A 23,257-nucleotide genomic window follows, 5' to 3' on the forward strand; every position below is an offset into this window, starting at 1 on the left:
TACATTACATGACTGTATCTCTCAAGCACTCTGTATTTCATTTAAAAAAGAACTCCAGTGACTACACATTTTTCAAAGTAGCAGCCATAAGCAAAAATCCAGAAGGATTAACAACTTGGCTCTTAGAACTATAATAGCCTAGTAATGGTAATGATCCAAGAGGCATTCTCAGAAACACAGAGACCAGTTCCTTCACCAAAAGAAGGGTGGGCAAACAGTCCTGGGGTGTCTGTGGTGGACTGTGGACCGTGAAACGGGACAACTACCCATTTTAGACCTTAACGCTTGCATCGTAAAACTTGGTTTCTGCTCTTTCTTGACATTCGATTCCTGTCTCTCCATATGCCAGGAGGGGTGCCTTTCCCAGCCCTTTGAGTCAGATCTGGTTTGTTTTTTTTTTTTAATGCTCTTAAAAAAATAACTAAAAATAATTCTTCTTTTTAGTTTTACAAATTAAGATCCTTTCATGTAAACTCCATCGAAAGGAGGAGTTCTTGGTAAATCCAGAGTTCTCTAAGGCTTCATGTGAGGAATATGGCCAGTATTTTATAACAACTATAAACGGAGCAGAACCTTGAAAAATTGTGAATCACTATACTGTCCACCCGTAGCTTATAAAATATTGTACATCGACTATACTTCAACTTTCAAAAGTTTTAAAAAACCCTCTTTTTAAGTAAGACAATGGAAGGGTAAAAGAGCAGCATATTAATAAATTCCAGCTAACATTTTGATTTTGAATAAGAAAAATCTTGTTCTTATCACCGATTTTAAGACATGATGTTGGATTACAGGATAATGAACATCCGCATAGACAGGGTATTCTGGTCGTCCGCACACAGCACATCAGAACTATATACATGCAAATCATGACACCAGACTGGTACTTACTGTTCTTTGTCTAAGTGTTAAATAAGCCATCTCTTCTCCTAAGAGTGTAGGGGTGGCTCAGTGTTCAGGAAAAATAATTCAGATAAAACAACCTCAAACATCCCCCAAATAAGATCCAAACGAACCTCTCTGAGATCATTTGCTACAGTCATCTCTTTCAAAATTTAACTAATCCTGGGCACTGAAGAAACAGGAGGAATAAATCACATTTCAGTTATGGTTCCTTACAATGTGCTGGACAATTCTGAAACAGGCTGAAGAAGAAAAAAAAAAAGTATTAAAAATAGCCAAGAGAGGGACCGGGGAGCAGCTAAAACACAAAGGCCAGAGGGGAGAACAAAATTAGAAGCATATAACGTCTGGAGAACTGTCCATATAAGGGTATCTTTAAATCAGTAACTAAGTTAGGACAAGCCACTGGGTGAAAAAAGCCGCTGCCATCCCATCACCACAAGGGCTGATTCTCCACCTCTTGCTTGGAGAGCTCAGCGCCGTCTCAGGACACAAATATGGCGTGACTTCATGTTATTATGTTCAATTATGTTCAACAACGTCTGGGGGTATTTTCAAAGCTGGACTCCACTTTCCTGGTCCCAGATGAGAAACTTCATATGCTTTGATCTTTCCTTTTTACAAAAGTATGAAAACGCAAACTTCCGCCCAGCCTTCCTCACCCCATCTGGTACAGCCGCACCGACTCGCTCCCCAACCCTGGGAGTCTCCTGGTTCCCAGAGCAGCCGCTGCTGACGCTCCCCATTACTCACTCTTTAGACGCTCAGGGAGCTTCCTGATCTGGGGCCAAGCACAAGAGAGATGAAATAAAGAAGGATCTTACCTTCTAGGGGTTCAGTGTGGTGTGGAAGACAAACGCAGGGAAAAACAGTATACCGTGTAAGGCCCCAAGTAGGAGTTTGTACAAAGTAAGGGATGCAAACCCTCCTTCACTGCTGGTGGGAATGTAGTTTGGTGCAGCCATTATGGAAAATGATATGGAGATTCCTCAAAAAACTAAAACACTCTTACCCTCTGATCCAGCAATCCCACTCCTGGGCATGTATCTGGAGGGAACTCTAATTTGAAAAGACACATGCACCCCAATGTTCATAGCAGCACTATTTACAGTAACCAAGACATGGAAACCACCTAAGTGTCCATCAACAGATGGCTGGATAAAGAAGTTGCAGTACATTTATACAATGGAATACTACTCGGCCATTAAAAAGAATAAAATAATGCCATTTGCAGCAACATGGATGGACCTGGAGATTGTCATTCTAAGTGAAGTAAGCCAGAAAGAGAAAGAAAAATACCATATGATATCACTCATATGTGGAAGCTAAAAGAAAAAAGAAGACACTAATGAACTTACCTACAAAACAGAAAAACAGAAACAGACTCACAGACATAGTAAACAAACTTATGGTTACCAGGGGTGGAAAGGGGGAGAGAAGGGATAAATCGGGAGCTGAGATTTGTAAACATTAACTAGTATATATAAAATAAACAACAAGTTTCTTCTCTATAGCACAGGGAACTCTATTCAATATCTTGTAGTAACCTATAATGGAAAAGAATATGAAAACGAATATATGTATGTATACTGAAACATTATGCTGTACACCAGAAAAGGACACATTGTAACTGACTATACTTAAATTAAAAAAATAAATAAGGGTTGTGACTATCTTCAGGGCTTCTGGGAAGGGTCTGCAATGGAAATGACCAGGCAGAGAAAGGCTGAAAGGCATCTTAGGCAGAGCGATCAGCACAGGCAAAAGCTCAGAGATAGGAAACTACAAAGCGTGTTCTGGGAATAGCAAAAAGTCTGTGCCCAGAGTGTGAGTGACAGGACATGGACGAGGGACAATCAGGCTGAAAAAGTCGATCGCTGTGGTCCTTACGTGCCACGGCAACTCCTTAGTCCACTGTCCTGCAGCCCTGAGGCTCTCAACTCTGGTGATATATCAGAATCTCCTGGGAAGCTTTAAAACAAAATATTGATGTCTGGTATTTGTCAGCATCAATTAACTGGTCTGGGTGGGGCCTGGGCGTCAGTGTCTTTTAAAAGGCTTCCCATGAGACTCTAGTCCGTGGCTGGGCTGAGAACTGTCACTGCAGACCACAGAGAGACAGCATGCCTGAGCAGGACGGGGCGGTAAGGGTGTTAAAACGGCCACCTGGGCAACGGTGTGACGAGCAGGTCAGAGGCACAGAGACCAGAGGCGGAAGGTCAATTACAGGTAACTGACTACGGACGGGAGACGGGGCGAAGCCGGAAGTGGGGAACCTTTGATGGGCCACTGGCCTGTATTTATCAGAGATAAAGGCTAACAGCACTTTCCTCAGGAAAAAAGCACGTATTTGCAAACAAAATGTGCCTATAATGTCAGGGGATTGCGAACCTCTTTGAGTAGTGGATTCAAGTTAAGAAGCCCTGACCAGTGAGCAGTGACTGAGGAGAGGAGAGACTGTTGAGGTGGATCAACAGCGCCGAGGACGCCCAGGTGAGGGGAAGGCAGAGGGATTCAGGGGGACGCCGACACCTCTGGCCTGAGTTGTAAATAACTAACACGGGTTTGTGTGCTAACCTAAGTGTCCAGAACTGCACTCAGCCCTTAACGTCACTCTAACATGTACTTATCTCATTGAATTTCCCCAAGTCTGTTAGACAGGTTGCTATCACCTGTATTTCATTCCTGAAGAAATGGAGATCTAGAGACATTAAGTAGCCTGTCGAAGGTCACACGGCGTGAAGCGGAGGGACAAGAATTTCATCCCAGACAGGAAGATTTCAGAGCTCGTGGCATTAACCCCTTCTGGTATCACCTCTGGAGAGCAGTCCTCGTTAATTAGATGAGATGAGAAGATGGAGCAGAAGTAGGTTTAGGGTGAGAGAAGTAAGAGGTGGGGGTGGGGATAGAAAAATTAGCTTTAGATTGGCTGTGTTCGAGACAGTACGAGGCACATCGGCGACAGTATCTGTTAATCGGAAAAAATAGACAGGCACTCAAGAGCTGAGTCGGAGCCGTGGTGATAGAAGGTGTAGGAGGTACGGGGTTTTTTTTTTTTTCTTTTTAAGCTTTATATAAACAATTTTCCCAATATTTACCCATTTCCATAACCTAAAGGGTTTTTCTACAGTTTCAGTCATTTGAGGGATAATGAGACCTCTGCCTCTCAACCACGTGCAGCATGAGAGATACACTTTACGGGGCGGCGTGCAGACTCGGGAGCAGGCCTAAGCAGATGCCAGGCATGACACAGTTCCATGCGGTGTTATTATCATCTGAGTCAGAATTCAGAACAATTAGTCTAATGGAGATAGTGTCCTATGCTTCCGGAGGCCACAACGGAGCCAGGAAATGGTGAAATTTCCCTTTTTACTCTCTTTTTGTAGCTTGAAAAGAATGTGGCTTTCCTCCTCTCTTAAGTTACAAAAATAGTCTTAAACCACACTCTGCAAGTCTAGACTAGTTGCTTCAGGTTTCACAGTGGCATAACTTGTGCGCCACGGTCTCAGATCAGAATCTGTTATGTTTCAACTTTTCAGCACCTTTGAAATACCTGTAACTGGCAATCACGCAGCCTTGGAGTTAAAAGCATTCTTTCTACGAAAGTGCTTGAAAAGAGCCTACAATATTATCCTAGAACTGTCTCCTGAGAGAGGAAATTAGGACATTCCAATTAAAAGGGGTCTGAAATCCTACTGGGCGACCTTTCACTTAGAGCAGGAATTCCTCCTCCAGCCCCTGTCCTGGTCGCCTGCCACTACGATTAAAGTCCTTACTTTCCAGGGCCGCCCAGCCCAGCACTGGAGAACTCTCACCAGAGCTTATGTCAAGTCAAAATCCTTTGCCTTGTAATTTCCATCCATTCAAATGTTCACTGAGCACTTGTACGTCCATGCAAACCAGCGCTCCACGCCACTTCTGGTCCTCCCAGTCCGCAACCCACCTGGTCTCCTTCCACTGCGACAACCCAGCTTCTTTCCCAGTGACTCTTCATGTGACTTCGTTTTCTCAACCCATCACTCTCCTCGTCTCCCTCCCCTGCTAACGCCTCTCATAAACGTGGGTCACAGGCATAAACATATTCCCCTCAAATGTGGTCCAACTCCTATTTTCAGCAGCAGTGTCACAGGGAGACTCACAGAAGCCTGCAGTCAAATAAACCCCTAGCTCCTTGTCGTCTCAGGTGGGCGGGAGGTGGTCCTCCATCAGCACATCCCTCAACACCCGCAGGTGCTTCACCCTTAGCACACTTCGTCTTGCTGATGTGGGAACATCATGACAGCCCGTTTGGATTATCCTGAATCTGGAGTCTGCTGTCTGTGGGGTTAGTCATCTCTCCCAGGTTGATGTTGTCTGGAAAATTAGATTAGCTTCTTTCCACCCAGATCTTTACAGAAAGGACACTGCGATTCAAACGTGCCATCAGTGATGAACTCAGTTCCTTTTGATTCCAAAGATCCCTCTACAGAATCTTTAGGCTAAGTACTACTCTCTGATATATTATCAATTTTTAGCCTTTCTTTGGGCAACAGCCCTGTTGGAAATTGGATGAAAGCATTAAAATGCACACAGTCTTGCAATCAGTATCAGACTGTTCCTGGACCCTCACAAAGCCCATCCACTGGCCTCCTGCTAAGGATTCTAGGACCTATGAAAGCCATCTCTGGTCACTAGAATTCATCCAATCCATTTCTAAAATAATTGATTCTCCTATCTAATGCCCAACTTAATACCCAAAAGGAGCAAATTAACTGGAAATTAACTGACATTAACTCACTAATCTATCAAGAGAAAGTATCCAGAAACTAAGAAATCTGACCAGAACCAAACCACAGGCTGTAAGAGCCCATCAGACACAGAAGCACAAGCACCCAAGGTTATAAACACAAAGATAAGTGTTGCACCACCGTTTGTAGTGGGGGAAAAAAAAATCTAAATACCCATTCACAGGGAGATGGTTGAATAAATTATGGTATACTGAATACTTTATTCATTTTTTTCAAAAACAAGAGTTAGATCTGATCTATTGCCCTGGAGAGAGATCTATGACGTATTAAGGAAGTTCGTATTAATGATGTATCAATGACATATTAAGGCCAGCCTCAGAATAACATAGTATGATCCTATTTAAAAAGCAAAAAACCTCACAAACCTTATGTTGTTAAACATACTTTTCTGAATACAGAAAAAGACATGGAAGAATTCACATCACGCTGTGAACACGGGAGGGGGATTAATTCTTGTTTTCTTTGTTCACTCTTGCATACTTTCACCTGCTACAAGTAAATACTGCTTTAGCAAAGCAACACATTTTAAAAAAGAAAAGAAACAAAATAAAGCTAATGGCAGGATCTATAAACAGACTCAGATCTCTCACCCCGGCACTCCACGCAGGTTTTCTAAATACCTGATTTCCCCAAGTTTCCCAGCCACTGTGTCTTGGATGAAATCTAACTTCCTTTTTTTGACTTCTCGATGATTCTGAGTTTCTTGCCGTTCTGGGTCCCTGATTCCACGTCACCTGCACTCTTCTGTTATCCATATTAAAGCTGTGTTCTGTAGGTTAAATGTGGCCACAACTCACAAGTGTAATTTTTCCCCCCTTAGGAAAATATGCATCTCAGCAGAGCCATAAACACAAGCAAAGGATGTGGAATCCATATCCGTCCAGCACGTAGAAGATGGATGCGTGCGGCAACTCTAAGGGGAAGACGTGTGAGCAGAGATGCCGTTCCTGTCCCTTTGGTGGTTCTCAACCTTGGCTAAACATCAGAATTACCGGGAAGCGTTTTTTAAAAAAATATCAGGGCCCAGGTGCCACTTCCCAAGATTCTGGTTTAACTGGCCTGGAGCCTGGACATTGGTACTTACTTCGTTTGAAAAGCTACCTAGATCATTCGAACAGAGTTAATTAAGTCCACTGCTTTTTACATTTCATCCATTTCCTTCCCATCCTCCAATTTTTCACAAAGAGCTTTTTTCTTTAATCATTATTTTAAGGCTAGAAGATATATTTGGGAAAACCAAAACCGATCAACCAGCTGATGCCTGTCCACCGTCCAGAATTTACACTATCCTGATATGGACTTCTGACATCCTAACCTAGACTTAAACAAAGTTACTTAAGTCTGTGGCTATCATAATTAGAAGCTATTCACATGTCCAAAGAGTATTTGCAGCTTCACCTTAATAATGATTTCTCATTTATTATAAAGCCTTGGAGACTATGATTTTATGAAACATCCAAACACTATGTTGGAAGCCAGAGTGCCAACAACACTCTACTGATTATTTGAAATGTCGCTGGACATTATAACGTCAATTAATGGACTTCTGGATTTTTTTTGTGCTAATCTTTCTAAGTACGTTGCTGAAAACGGATAAAAAGAAAAACCGTTACTTGAAATCTCTCCCTCATTCAAATTTAGTATCTGAGAACAGTAACGTACTTGAGAAAAATGTCAATGAAATATGAAAAGGGGATTCATTAACAAAATGCAGTATTTATTTAGTACACATCATTTTACAGCACAAAAAGACAGGATTCTATCCTTTGGACTCATGCCACAAATCATACAGAAAGATATTTTAAAACAAAGGTCAATGTATTTTATAATGACTGCCATTAGGAAATAATTGCCTTTTATATATATCTACACGTGTGGATGGTATGAGCATATATTTTCAAAGATTCTTACAAAGCTCCTTCAAAAAGGTTTTGAGGCAGGAATGGCACTCCCAAGCACTGATCCTAGGGAAATGAAAACCCAGGTCCACACAGAACACCTGCACACGAATGCTCACAGCAGCTCTACTTGTAATCCCCCAAACTGGAAACCACTCAAATGTCCTTCCAATGGAGAAATGGTTAAACTGTGATACGTCCACACCGTTGACCGGTACTCAGCACTAAAAGGGAACAAACCATTGATACACACATCAGCTGAAGGGATCTCAGGGGTATGAGACTGAGTTTAAAAAGCCAATCTCAAAGGTCACCCACTGCATGGGTCCATTTACATAATATTCGCAAAATGACAAAATTAGAAAGCTGGAGAACAGATGAGTGGTTCCCACGGGTTGGAGGGTGGAGGGAGGGCCATAAAGGGGGCAGCAAGGAGAAGCCTTGGGCTGATGGGTCAGGTCTGTATCCCACCTGTGGTGGTGGTAACACTAACCACACGTGATGGAACCGCACAGATCTACAGACACATGAGTGTGCCTGACACTGGAGACGTCTGACCGAGCTGTGTGGACTGTGCCAGCGTCTATTTCTGGTACTAGTTACCTTTGGGGGAAACTAGGAGAGGGACCCATGGGATCTCTCCGTATCTTTACAACTTCCTGTGAATCTGTAGCCATTTCAGAGCAAAAACTTTAAGACATGTTTGAGGAAAACAGGAAGGTGGTCACGTATTTACGACCAACCATTTTTCTGAATCTGAGTGAATGTATAAACAAGTAACGGGAAAGGTAGACCAGATAGCTGGAGAGAGAAAGACGCTGAAATAATATTTATGCACCAGGCACTATCGCTGATCTCACTCAACTCAACACTCAATCCAGTGAGAGGGCTGCTACTGGACAGCCTCACTTTTCAGATGAGGAAACTGAAAGAGAAGATAAGAAATTCAATCAAGGTCACACAGCCGGCAAGGAGCAATGATGTCAAAGTTAGGAAAAGACCATCTCAAAGCAAAGAGGATTTTTAAGGGAAAAAAGTGTCACTATTGTATCAAGAAGGGGTTTAATTAGTAGCTTAAAATAAACAGAGGAGTGAATTGCTACAGACAAAAATCTCAGATACACCCACATTCACAGCATACTGTGCTGAAGGGTCTGTCTTCCAAGAACTTAAGATCCACAGACACGCTAGGCTCGGTTAACTGACTGCACTTAGCCAGAGGTGTTATTTGAAATGGTGGCTATTTATTTATTTTTTTTACCTCTAGACTTTCACTTAGAAAATGAGAAGAAAACTAACACGTTTTAAAGACGTTTGCTGAATGGAAACAGATGGGGGAGAAGTGCCCCAAAACTCAGAAATAACACAAAGCAGGGCACTTGAGACGGGAGGAAAACAAAGCTGACGGCCTGCCACAAAGCCCATTTGAGAAAGAAACGGGAAAGTTGGCAATCCTGTCAAAGGCAGGGGGCAAAATCTGAACTAGGGCAGAATTACAACTGGAATCTGCACATAATGAGCAAGGTGGGGGGTCAGCAAGATGAATATTTATTTGCAGTAAAATAGTTCTAAATACAATCCTGCAGTTAAAATTGGCTTCTGCTGGGTTCAGCAAAAGCAGAAGGGAGATGCCTGCCAGTCTTCACACTCCTACTCCAGTTCTGGTCACTGTTTAACAGCATGTCCCCAAACAGGCAATTCTAGGATGAAGCCAATGCAAATAGGTTTGAAATTTTCCAGCATGAGAGTTCTGTGGATCCTTGCATGGGATGTAAAGTATGTCCATGTGACAACGGCTTCTGCGATGCTTATCAAATTTCCAGATCCCTGAATGCTTCTGCTACTGCACAGCCCCAGGCAAATGAACTCAGCCAACAGGACCGCAGTTTCCTATTTCTAACCTGCAGGGATGGAACGTGACTTCTAAGCTCACTTCCGGTACTGAAGTTTTCACTCTATGAGAATGCTGTTTCCTTCTTCCAAATTGAGTTTAAATTCATCTTGTTAATTCTCTACGGTAACTGAATTTACACTGAGGACGCACAGGTGTCTCAAGACAAGGTGTGATCTCAAAGCAGTTTCTAGGACCCCGCCCCCCTACACTCCCTACCTCTGCCGCCAGCTCTGATCACATGAAAAAAATCAGAAAGAAAGGAGGCCACTACAGCGATAAACGCCACTGTTTTCCTAAGTCAGGTGAAAATGCTCACTCCTCAGACATCTGCTCAGCATATCCTTGAGAAAGAGTTGCAGACCACATCAAATGTAAACTGGGCTGTCCCTTTAAAGCAGCAATTTTTCCTGAATGGACAAACAATATTTTCTTAAATATAGTTTTTGAAGATGGCTCATCACAGCACTGCTTATGATGGTGACAAACCTGGTACCTAAGTTATCATCAAAAAGGTATTAAAGATATTATGGTGTATTCTTACAATGGAATACCAAGCAGCCACGTGAAAAATAATGAAGATATTACGCCCCCAATAGCAGGGTATGGCAAACAGACACAGGAGCCGACTGAACGGTCTCTTGATGGCCAAAGCCGGAGCAATTAGATAAAGATGTATTGTATCAGATTATAACCCAAAGTATAAATCTCCATTTGTCTACATTGATACAAATAAAGGATTGGATTTAAAAAATAAATGGTGAGAACAGAGCAACCTCCTGTGCAGGAGAATTCCAAATAATGTAGGTGATACTCTGCCCTGCCCTCAAGGAGGTGGAGAATGAACCCCCAACTCCTGACCTGGGGGGCTGCCTTCTTCCCAAGAGCACAAGACGGAAAGGGGAGACAGAGAGTGACTTCACAGTGGAGATACCTGACACTCCCTCGGTCAGGATGTCAAGGTCAACACCAGGACAGAGAAGGCACGCAGACAGGAGGTACCCTGGACATGACGTGATGAAAATCGCACTTGGCCCCAGGGGTCTCTCTGTCCTAGACACACAACTCCCATTTAACCATGAGAAAACCTTCAGACAAATCCCAGTGGAGGGGCTCTCCACAATATCTGACCGGAGCGCTCCTCGAAACTGTCAAAGTCATGAGACACCAAGAAAAGTCTGAGAAACTGTCAGAGGCAGTCAAAGCCCAAGGAGACACGGGGATTGAAGTGTGGGATCCTGGACGGGATCCGGGAAAAGAAAAAGATGAGGTCAAAAAACTGAGGAAGCCTGAGAGAAGTATGGACTTCAGTTAGTAACGGTGCATCAATGTTGGTTCACCGGTTGGGACGAACATACCACTAACGTTAAGGTGTTAACCGTAGGGGAGACTGGGAACTCTCCGGACTACCTCTGCAATTTTTCTGTAAGTCCAAAACTGTTCCGAAATGGAAAGATTATTATTTTTAAAATGACAAAGAAAATTTTAAATGAAGATAATACACTTCCAGTGATGTGGAATGATGGCCAATATATAATATATAAAAGGAGAGTGATTAAACAATATGCTTGTGGGAGGAGGGGATAGCTCAGTGGTAGAGTGCATGCCTAGCATGCGTGAGGTCCTGGGTTCAATCCCCAGTCCCTCCATTAAAAAAATAATAACAATAATAAATAAATAAATGCAATTATCTCCCCTGAAAAAATTTTTTTAAGTTTAAAAACAGTATGCATGTTATGAGTCTATTTTTCTTTTAAAAATATACATATACACATATACATACACATCTATACACCATATACACCAAAGTCTGGAAGACCAACCATACATTAAAATGTTAACCTCTGGGTGGTGGAAGTACCAGTGATTTTCACCACCTCCTTTATACTTTTTCTATTATTTGGTTTTGTTTTCCACTAAGCATTAATTACTTTTAACATTGAGTCCCATTACTTCCGTCTTTTTTTGTATATACATATTTTTAATTGAAGTACAGTCAGTTTAACATTGAGTCCCATTACTTCTAAAATCAAGAACATAGTTATTTGGACATAAATGAACTACTTATTATTTATAACTTAGATGACTGATTTCTTCAATATGTGTACTAAGCACATCTGGCTGTCCTTTTATGACTGGATTAACACATTCTGTTGATTCTTATTTTGTAGTTGGCTTTATTCCTTTGATAACTATGTAAGTTTAAAAGCCTAAAGCTCTAATCTGTTCTTAGAAACAATGATCAGTACACATATATAAACTAAAAAAAAAAAAAAAAAAAGAACACAGCTATTTTATTTTGGAAAAAATTAGGTGTCCAGCACAGAATTAATAGAGTACACCCAAGTTCAAAATAACGTGGTTATAATACAGCTACATTTTACTTTTCCAAGGGGAAGTATTTTAAAAGGCAGTGCAGAATAGTGATGGAAAGTGTGGGATTTAATCAGACCTGGAGCAGAACCCTGGTTTCACCATTTACCATCTGTGTGACCTTGGACAGTTAATAACCTCCCTCCACTTCCTCATTTCCACGGTGGGAAAGAGATAAGACAACACACCTACGATGCGCAGACCGCCCTAACATTTATCAGCTCCTTCATTCATCAACATAAACACACACTGCATACTTTAAACACGTACTACACACAATGTGTTTCATGACATGAAATTTTATTAGAAAATTACCTGAGGGGAGAAGCAAAGTGTTCAACAAATGTCAAGAGCCTGGCCCTACTGAGACTTCGCCATGGTCACTGTCATTGTTACCAATGATAATAATCAATAAACATCCAAGAAAAAATAAAACGCTGTCAGAAAAATGCTCGTTTCTCAAAGAACGTAACTGGGAGCAGAGAAGACAAAGCCAGCACCTCGGCTCTTTTCACATCATCTGCAGGGATTCCTGCAAACACCTCTGCTCACGAGACATTCATTCCAGGATCCCAAGTGCTGTGAACAAGCCCCCAGGACTCCGGCTGGGAGTCTTCCAGAGAACACGAGTGAAAGCCACTTTCCCGACCACAGCCGGCTGAAACTAAGCTTTGGAATATTAACGCACCAAGTCTCCCTTTCTAAGGAAATACAGTTTTCCTACCTATTATGAATGTAATGTCTATACAAATTAACACCAGCCATAAAATACAAAACTTAGTCAAATCCCTTAATTACAGATAATGAACTTTACTAGTGATGTTTTAGATGAGGCATATATTTTGATTTTAATCAAAATTCTGAGCTGGTATCCCAATACTGATTTTTTTTTTAATTATCCCAAATATAACCCTTATAATACACAAAAATCACAATAGAACACACAAGTCTAATCATGCTATGAATTACTGGACTTTTACAACAAGGCTAAACAACCTTGTTGTTGGAGATCAGAAAAATCATCTGTTTCAAGAGAAAAGTTTACCCAGCCTGATTTATCATACGGTCTAGGACTAGACCCATATTTTAAAGACTTGCTAATTTAGGAAGAAACTAGTCAACCGTAAGCAAAACAGTATTAAGTCACTGTGTCAATTTTTCCTAGTACATTAGAAAATGCAGACTGTTCAGTTTGGTTCTGTGACAGGAAGCTACTTTAAACACCTTTTAAAACAACAAAAACATTGATACAATCTAGGAACAAAATTCCGGCTGGTGCATATAACCCCAGTATTGGGATTACAATGACACAAAGACTGATTTTATGACACGCTCCAAAGCGTCTGTATCCAATAAACCTTACTCCAGCTTTCCTGAAAGCTGTCATTCTGGATGGAGACCTGGCCCAATGATGTCATCCCAGTTAAACCCTTGAAAACCCTGCGGCACATTTTTGTCAAATATGCTTAATTGTAGCAAATGTTGAGAATGGACATGATTTATGGGAAGAGATAACTGTCACTGAGAACTGCATCTGGCAAGTGGATCAAGCTAAACTACTTTGGGTTCAAAAAGGGGGGGGGGGGATTAACTGTATGGTTTTTGAGTAGGGTAAGTTTTCCTAAAAACTATAAAAGCAAATTTAAAATGGGAATTCCAAGTATTTTGGGCAACAATATTAGCTATGGAATAAGAGTATTATTTGTCATGGTATCACTCATATGTGGAATCTAAAAAAAGAAAGAAGAAGAGGACACTAATGAACTCATCTACAAAGCAGAAATAGACTCAGACATAATAAACAGTCTTACGGTTCCCAGGGGAAAGGGGGTGGAAAGGGATAAATTTGGGAGTTTGTGATTTACAAATGTTAACTACGATAGAAAAAAATAGATAAAAAACAAATTTCTTCTGTATAGCACAGGGAACTATATTCAACATCCTGTAATAACCTTTAATGAAAAAGAATATGAAAACAAATACATGTGTACATATGACTGGGACATGACACTGTGCACCAGAAACTGACACACTGTAACTGACTACACTTTAAAAAAAAAAAAACAGAGCACATTTGTCTACCATGGTCTCTATTGGTTGTTTTGTTCTCTGAATTTTAAACAATCAAATAAGGAGCCATACTGGCACCTCATATGTTAGCTTGATTTAATTCAGGTAACATGACTAGAAAATTATCACCATTTCAAGGTGAAGACACTGAGTCTGAGTGTTTAAAGTAACCTGCCCAGTTTACACAGGTAGTAAGGGAGACCAGCAGTTACTTCACAGTCAGCACGCAAGCGCGCGCGCACACATTACATACACATCATATCTGACTTTTTGAGGTTTCTGGCCGATACCTTCTGGCTATCCCCATCAATCTGTTCCAATAATAGCTGCTACATGTCCATTTTGCACCTGCCCCACTGTCCCATAAGTGTTCACTTATCAACACTCCCCACTCAGTCATGAGCTTTCAGAGAGGACGGACCATACCCGGCTCCTCTCTGAAACCCCAGGACACAGTCCTGTACTTCGCACATCTGCGTATGTTTGCTAGTAGTTGAACGGTGGCTCTGATTTTGATTTTACTAGCTGCTCACAGGTGGTGAATATGACAGAACCATTACCAGACCATGAGCCACTCTTTTAGTTTCAAGACACCCAACAACCACCACAATTAGGGCCGGCTCAGGCAGAAGGAAGATTCAATATGACCAGCCTCCATTTGTAGGGCTGGTCTTAAAAATTGTATTTAGAGAGAAACAACAAGGACTTACTGTACAGTATGGGGAACTATATTCAATTTTTTGTAATTAGCTATAATGGAAAAGAAACTGAAAAAAAATATATATGTATGTATAACTGAATCACTTTGCTGTGCACCGGAAACTAACATTGTAAATTGACTACACTTCAATAAAAAAAAACAAGAATTAAAAAAATCGTATTTAGACAATGCATTATGTGATGTGTAGGGTTTTTCTTTTTCACGTTTAATAAAAATGCATTTGCACTCACATTTGTCTACCTCCAATAGTTCGCCCACATTACAGAAAACTAAATTACAGGATGGCACCACATTCATAGTACATATAATGATGAAGAAAAAATACATGACAATGTAAAGAATGAACTGCATAAAATTAAATTTTGCCAGAAAGCTACCTTTTCATTACAATTTGACTCCAGAGCCCAGAGGGGCAAAACCACACAATTTCTATGCTTTTCTACGCAAGAAACTAACGGGGTCAGTTCCTAGTGACATTTTGAGGCTGTTACAGCATATTCACAAAATGATACAAGTTAACATTTAAGGAGGCATCGAGTCTCTCAAAAGAAAATAAATATTCATAAGATTAAGTTTCTCTTCCGTTAAAGTCTTGGAATTTAAAGGAAAATATAAAAATACAGACGATCTAGTATCGGGATTGGTTGACAGAATTACTGATACTTTTTATTCTTTCTGGGGTCCTTTTACCTAATAAATCTTTGAGTACGCAGTTTGTGTTTTCAGTTTTCTTCCCAGTTCTAGAAATTGACTATGGGTCCTTTTCTAGTATTTATCTTTCTCTCCCCATCCTCCACACCACCCCCCCACCCCCAAACCTGCTTTGGATGTCATCTTTAATTTTTTAAGACAAGGCAGTGGATTCAAACGGCATGAACTCGGGAATCAAGAGTTTTAAATGACAGCATCATATCTCTGTCCTGACTCCCTCAAAGTAATATTAGCCTTCTAGAACACCAATCTAATTCTTAGAAGCAGAAAATACAGGAAGCTCAATGTTCTGAGAAAAGTTAATAATAATTGATTTATCCTGGCTACCCAGGAAATACACAGCAAGGACCTGTGTTCTCTGCAAATACTGACAATAAATCCATCGAGTAATACCTGCCCCCCGGGGACAGGGGAAATAGAAAAAGAGCTCACGGAGCACGCGAACAAGACTGAAAGGTACAGGGAGAAAACAACGCAGATTCAGAGCTGCGAAGGAATCGGCGCTGGGTGAAACTCATGACAGATCAGTGAATTACACAGATGAACTAGACGGGTGAGGAAGGAGGCACGCCCAAGGAAACCGAGGGTAAGGAGAATAGAATTTTCAATGGGAGGCTGAGTCACAGACAAGGCAGGAAGTAGGCAAAATGCAAAGACTCCAAACAAGAAATTCTGGACCGATGAGGAAAAAAAACGTGGAAGTGAGATAAACAGGTGATAAACAGGGTAGAAAGGCGAGGAAAGGATGAAGTGAAAGAAGCCTATGGGGCTGAAAAGAGAATATTTTAAAAGCAAATGGTTTCTGGAATTTCACTTTACTAAATTAAAATTTAAAGTCTGTTCTTTTGTTTCTCTTTGTCTCCACAGGGTAAAAACTTGAGTCAAGAACACTACAGAGGAGAAAATGATTGATGAGGTCAACTGACTTAGTAGCAAAAGAAAGAGCGAAGAGCAACAAAATTTGCTGAGGCCCCTTAGCAATCCTAGCTCTAACTCACAGACTAATTCACACCGACCACGTGTGCATTCCCATCACTGACCTTGATGCCCAACTGCTTCATTTGTTAATCACAAAAGCTTTCTCTCTTTCTCTCTGTTTATATGCGTTTGGAGAAATCCCTGCTTCTAACTACCTCCCTAAAAAAGAAAAAGCAGAGTAAGAAAGTAGTATTTACATCAAGATTGCTAAAAAGAAGTTTGATGGAAGCTTCACACAAGGTTTAAACAATAATGGAAAGATGCTATAAATTTTCTATAAATCTCTACGACCCATGTTTTTCTGGTCTCCTAGGTAACTGAGAACAGAACATAGCCATCATCCTTCATTTCCATCTAGAGACAGCAGAAGAAAACAAAACACCAAACAGGAACATGAAAGTAGTAAAGGGCCACTCTGAACAAGGATGGAAATTATTCTACTCTCCAACCCACAAAACCACCCAGGGTAACAGAGCTACCGTATCAAAAGTCTAGTCATGAAGCTATAATTCATCTAACTCTTATTTTTAGGCTGAAAAAATATGGTCATCAGATTTTCAGTCCAAAAAACTGCAGGGGAAAAAAACATGCACACACAGAGACCGAGAGGAAGATAAAGAAAGAGGCAACTGAAGTGGCGAAGATTATGAACAAGCAGCGGCACACCACTGCGAAGCAGCAGCTCTTCAACGTCCTCCAGCTTCAGTTATTCACCAGGGAAGGTCAATTTCTGGGGGCCGCCGCCCCAGTGAACTGCTCCCATTTCTCCTACTCTAGCTACTACTTCTCCACCCACACAGAGTAAAACTCTGATCGTAAGCAGATGACCAGCTATTGCAGTAGAGGAAACTAACTTGAAAACCACACACAAAAGCAATGGGTTCACAAAGATAATGTAAGACACATGGAAAGAAACACGCTAGAGTCTTGTCACTCGGATTTGCAGAACTATCTTCTTTCAGCTGTTCAAAAATCCTACATGGCATTGGGGTCACTTCTTGAAATTTGCCTTTTCTTCAGTTTTTTTTTTTTTTAAGCATTCTTCCATGAACATCTTAATGAGTCACTTGGCCATACAGTCCGGTTCACAGGCATCGGACATTACTATTTACTTCTGGAAACGGCTCCTGTTCCGAGGCATTGGGACACTTCTTGAAAGAACAAACCTGGTTCTTTGGTCTCTACTGAGGACACGTTGAAACTAGGATTCTCCCATCCTCAAAGATGGCATGGAAGTGAAACTGTGTTGTTTCCACGGTAAGATGCCTTGGGGGGAAAAAAGTTAAAAATCAACCAGATTTTAAAAACAAAAAAGACTCTAATAAAGCAGTGAAAATTTTCACACTGTTGCATCCTAACTAAGACTGCAAAATAAGCTATCTAAACAAAAATGTTCATCTGTCACTTCAGCTTTAAATATACTACACATTCAAAAAAATTTTAAAGGGCATTATAGGCCATACAACAAAAATACTGCAAATTATTGACTGTTTCTGAAATTAACGGGAAATATCAGTCAAAATTGTAAAGAAAGTCTGGTGATGGACGTTTTGATCTTTACTCCGGCCAGGACAGAAGATGGGCTTTGAGAGAACAACTTTTTCTCTGCGCTCCTGTCTTTCTTGGGGATGGTACCAACAAGCACGGTTTTTATATTCAGCTATAAAGTGAGCTACAGAACCGATGACCTGCAAAATTTCTTCCAGCCATAAAATTCTCAAATCACATTCTATCTGGTGATAAAATCTTGATACCACCCTATCAGCTGTGGGCACGTCATTTGTTTGACTTTGCCCTGATTTTCTTATCAATTCCAGGGCTGGTTCTTCTCACGGGGGAGGGAGGTTCTAGGACCATTTGAGGATGGTTTAAAACAGTGATGCCCAGCTCAGCTCCTGCTCTGAAAAATCTGAATCTGTGGGATTAGGCTAAAGCATCTGCTACTGTTACTGTGTAGTAAACCCTGGGTCATTCTGATGGGCACTCGTACTTAAAGAACTGCCCCAGGAGCTCAGGTTCGGGACCTAGTTCTCAGAGTCATCAAATGGGGCAGGAGAGACGGCATTACATTCTCCCAGCTTGACCGCCTTAAAGCAAATGAACTGGTGTATCATCACCTCTTTCCCTAAAAAGCCTCCGTTCCGAGAAGACCTCGAAATTAAGATTAAGGCTGACATGCCAACTGGATAAACCCTTCAGGAAGGATTATCTTAGCTCAAGTTTTCCAAATTATTTCCTCGGATATTACAATAGAACACAACTGTGGGACCATATTCATAGCTGGAAGCTTGCTTCTATGACAGGTCCTCCCAAAATATGAGCTGATGCGAAAATGACCACAGCACGGACCATTTCTTACTTAAATCACAAAGCCCTGCCCACCCCCAAGGCCCCCGTCACGACCTCCCACCAGAAGTGACCTGCAGCCCACGGCACCGTACCTGCAGAGCGGGTGTCCCCTCGGCATCAGACCAGGGTTGTGGCCCATGATTCATTCAAGGTACTTCATCCTCTGATTTCGGGGCAGTGGGTGTGGTGACGTGCGGACTCCCCTCTCTGCTGAGTCATTTGGATTCAGTGGACTCTGCTGATGCCCGACACCCCCAGAATAACTGTCAGCTCCCGACAAGAGGGATACAAGACTGGGCCTTCAGAGAATACTGTTTCTCTTCCTCTTGCTGGATTTTGTCTGTAGGCCCTCATCCAATTCCACATGGCTTCAAAATGACTTCGTTCTAGGTCTGTCACCAGATCAACAGCGTGATTTTATGGTTTGGGGTTTTTTTTTCCCCCCACCAAAGAACATCACTTGGTTTGAAGAGGCCTCTGAGCCCCAAGTGTGTTCTCTATTGTCCAAGACAAGCTGAAAACGTGGGTCAAGATTTCACAGATGGACAAAGCAAATGGACAGACGTGCACAGGAAACCTTCAGTCACACTCCCCTTCGCTGGGAAACTATGTCCACTAGGGGTTTAAAAGTGTTTTTAAAGTCGTAACAAGTGTCATTCAGTATTGCTTTATTTCGCATGAGTTATTTGACACTGAATTAGTAACTTAAAATCACTGCCCTATGTCCCGGTGAGTCACTGTCCTAGAACTCCATTCCTAGGAAGAGTCATATCCCTCACTTAGCTTTGAGGTTCAAAATTCAGCTTCTCTCATCTTGCCTTTAGTCATTTCAAAATACAGTGTCCCCGCAACCATTTCATTATCAACCTCTTCCACCTGGAAAATCCAGCCCTTTTACTGCAGCCCAGAGCCACTGCAATTGTGTGTGCTACTTGGAAATTTGAGAAAACAGTGTCAGCTTTTAGACCTCTCGTCTGTCTTTGATAAAGTAAATCTCCCTAGAGGGCCCACAGTGACTCAGGACCCAGGCTGCCCGGGCTCACAGCCTGTCTCCCTGCTTACGACTCGGATTGTGATCTTGGGCAAGTAACTTAAATTCCTTGCTGGGCCTCAGTTTCCTCATTTGAAAAATGGGATTAGAACTGTACCTATATTCTAAAGTAACTCGTAGAAGGACCGGGGGCAGTGTCAGGCACATTTTAAGTCCTACATAAAACGTGATCTATTATTATTTCCTTCATTTAGCACCAACGTTTCATACTGTTCCACGTGAGTACACAACGTTTGCTCAACTAAAATACTACCTACTCAAGGACTGGGACCACGTTTTGAATATTTCTGATGTTTCCCCATCTAGTGTTCACTTAATAGGTAAAAAGAAACCAACTCTGTACATACTGTTATCCTGGGTGAACAAGGAAGTTCTCAGACATAGCACTGTGTCTTCTCTGCCCTCAAGAAGCCTGTATTTTGGGTGGGGAAACAAAACCCAGGGAACGCTCATGCAACAATATAAAGCCAGAAAAGATGAAATGCCAAAGTATGGGGTATAAACGGCTAACATTCAGGGGCTCGGTGTGAGCGGCAGACTCCGGAGGGCGAGGCTGCAGTGGCCCCGTCCCTAAAGGCCAGGGGGCTCTCCATCCGAGGCCAGAAGACAGACGAGGATTCCAATGCATCTCTGCTCATTTCTCAGGTGTTTATTGCACACCTTCCAGATGCCAGGTCCTGTCCTAGGCTCTGGGGCCATGAGGGACACAGACAAGGTCCCCACACCCTGGGAGCTGACAGGGCATGTCATGTGAGGGCTGAGTTCCGAAGGAAGGAAGAAGGGCTGGTCTTCCCATCCAAGGACACGCATCTTCGCCTAAAGGACTTACACACAGGAGCTGACGCCGGCATTGCGGTCACCCCCGCTTCCGACAATGGTGAACATCCAACAATGGCTGTCGTGAGAAATTCACAACTTTTCGTGTACTGTATTCTAAACATGTACCACTGTCCGTAAAGCACACCAGAGGGATAGCCTCCAAATTTCTGGACACGAATAACATGAGAGACCGACAGACACACAGTCAGTATTATTGGGATGGTTTTCCCAGCTGATGGATGCCGCCCACACGAAAGTCACAATTAAAGCCCCATTCTGTCTCCTCCAGCCCTTTTCCCACGAACATCAAATACCTGCCAGGAAAGGGCCCAAAGATGCCATGTGGTACCACGATGGGAGGATGTATTAACTCCAAAAGAAACACATGATCTTTTTCTTCTCACATCCTTCCGTTGGTGACAACTCTCCACCCATCCCTTCCCCAGAGAGAGTGCCTTTAGGTAAAGGAACCCTTTTTTGAACACTGCCTGGCAGAGCATTCCCAGTCATTCCCTCTCCAGGGATGGACCACTAGAATCCAAAGACACACTGAGCCCAATATGCTCCAATTACAAACAAGACACATTTCCAAGGGCTTCCCTCATCCTCTACGGCCTTTCATCTACTTTTACTCTGACAAGATGCCAACTGTTAGACCCCACCACCATTCTCATCATTGCTATGCCTCCGTAAATCATTAAAGCGTATCTCTGGACACACAGTCAAAATACACTTCTTGATGAAGGAAGTCAAAACCACTCAGTTAAATCCAGCCAAAACGTAACTTCTTAATGCACAAAGTACTGGACTTAACTATGTTTAAGACGTTGAAAGGCAAACTGAAAAATTACGTAGAACTCGTACAATGTAGTTTACCTAACATGCTTAACGTTCTTAAACCCATGAATGTTAGACTCATCAACAAAGTAACAGCCAACCCCCAGTTTTTTACTTCCTTGGTTTGGTACTGGAAAAGTACTCTTTCTGTTTTATTGTCATCTGTTAACCCTTAATTAGAAACGTCCCTTAGAAACTTAATATGGAAACAGGGGGACTTTCAGAAGGAGCATTAAGTCTTTCCCAATATTTACCTTTTTCCAATATCCAAACGTAGCCTGTTCTTTGGGTAACGATGATGTGTCATGGGAACTTGGATAAAGAAGAGACAAAGGACTTTGCAAACTATTGACTAGCCAAATAAAGGGACTCACTGCAGTTCTATGCAATTGGAAACCCATCTTCTAACTTGGAAAAAACCTATTAATTTACTCTATGAGTCACTTCATATTGCTAACACCTGTATTTTACAAAACCAGAAACAAAGGAATGAATGTACACATTCCACTTTTGGACACGTTCAAATCAAACTCCTGTGCATTCTGTGCAACCTATGTTCATGCAAAAAGTAATTCGGAAGATTAAATGAGACAAAGCACGCAGACTATTTGGCATAGGCCTGGCAAACAATTAGTACTCAACACTATCCATTCTTTTTGTTCCTAATTTTCCAACCTGAAGTCAAAGTAGATAGTTATAAAATTATATATGTTAGGGGGAAGGTATGGCTCAGTGGAAGAGTCCTGTGCTTAGCATGTAAGAGCGTCCTGGGTTCAATCCCCAGTACCTCCACTAAAAGTAAATAATAAACCTAATCACCTGCCCCCCAATAAATAAATAAATGAAATTTTTAAAAATAAAATAAAAATAAAATTATATATGTGGGTACATATATATATAAGCTAGTATGTGTTACTACTAAAAATAACGCTTCTATGTTAAGCACTAAGTAATGGTCGTCATCCAGACACAGGTGAGTTTAATTGTAACAGAATCCACAAAGCAGCAGAGAAAACTTGCTAAGGAGTACAGCGTTAAATGTTAGCTCTAATCTCTGCTTATCAATTAACACAAGCTCCACATGGGTCTACTATGAATTATAATCAGCAGTCAGCTGATCCTGGAGAACTAGCTCAGAATGAGTAGTTAAGACCTCAAGCACGTGGATAAGTGGCCACTTATTTGCAAGGCTGCGCCAACCCCTGAAATCTGATTACTTCAATACTGATGCTGAAATCCTACATAAATTCATTACCTGTCTCATGCCAGAATTTTTCAACTTCTTCCAACACAAAAATGTTTCAACACCCCAATGCCGCTTAAACTGACACTATTACAGCATCCTGGGCACATCCAGTTTTTAAAACACTTCCAACAGTCTCCGCCAAGCATCATTTATTGCGATAGGGAAAATGCAAAGACAGTCTGGAGAACACGTGCTTTCCTAAGTAAATAATAAAAGTAACCCGATGCCCTCATTACGAAAAAAGACAATCTTCGCGTTTCCAGCTTAATCTCCACCGTGGGCCAAGGCACACCCCCCTCCCACGCCGAGCGGCGCCCGGGCGCGCCGAGGTGGGGCGGGAAGCAGCGCAGCGCTCCCGGGAGGACCCGTCCCCTCTCCCCGCCCGCTCGGACTCGCCGCTGCCAGACCCACGTGGACCTCCAGGCGGGGGCGGCCAGACCCTCCGCCACCAGAGCCGCGGGGTCGCGCGGCCCGGGGTCGCGGGGAGGGGCCGGGGGCGGGGCCGGCGCCGCGCCGCCGGGGAGGGAAAGGGCCGGGCTCCACTCACGCGCCCGGGGGCGGCACCGGGGCCGTCGCGGCGTCTCTCCCGTTCAAACCCTGAGAGGGGGGTGGGGGGGAAAAGA

General features: G+C 42.2%; 1 protein-coding gene across 5 annotated transcripts in view; it reads right to left on the reverse strand.

Moving 5' to 3' along the window:
• The window catches only part of SLC20A2 (solute carrier family 20 member 2), a 93,375-nt gene that overhangs the window by 69,976 nt on the left and 142 nt on the right, over positions 1-23,257 (reverse strand). For 2 of the 5 annotated variants that reach the window (XM_074353365.1, XM_074353366.1), the window contains exons 1-2: positions 18,774-23,140; positions 17,499-17,598 (exon numbers count right to left, since the gene is read on the reverse strand). The exons of 2 other annotated variants lie outside the window; for them this stretch is intronic. The gene's annotated coding sequence lies outside the window, so the exon portion shown is untranslated. Of the gene's footprint in view, positions 1-17,498; positions 17,599-18,773; positions 23,141-23,257 lie in introns of those variants that run through there. One more of the 5 variants, XM_074353367.1, reaches the window with a different exon arrangement.

Source organism: Camelus bactrianus, chromosome 26, assembly GCF_048773025.1.
Source record: "Camelus bactrianus isolate YW-2024 breed Bactrian camel chromosome 26, ASM4877302v1, whole genome shotgun sequence".
NCBI lineage: Eukaryota > Metazoa > Chordata > Mammalia > Artiodactyla > Camelidae > Camelus > Camelus bactrianus.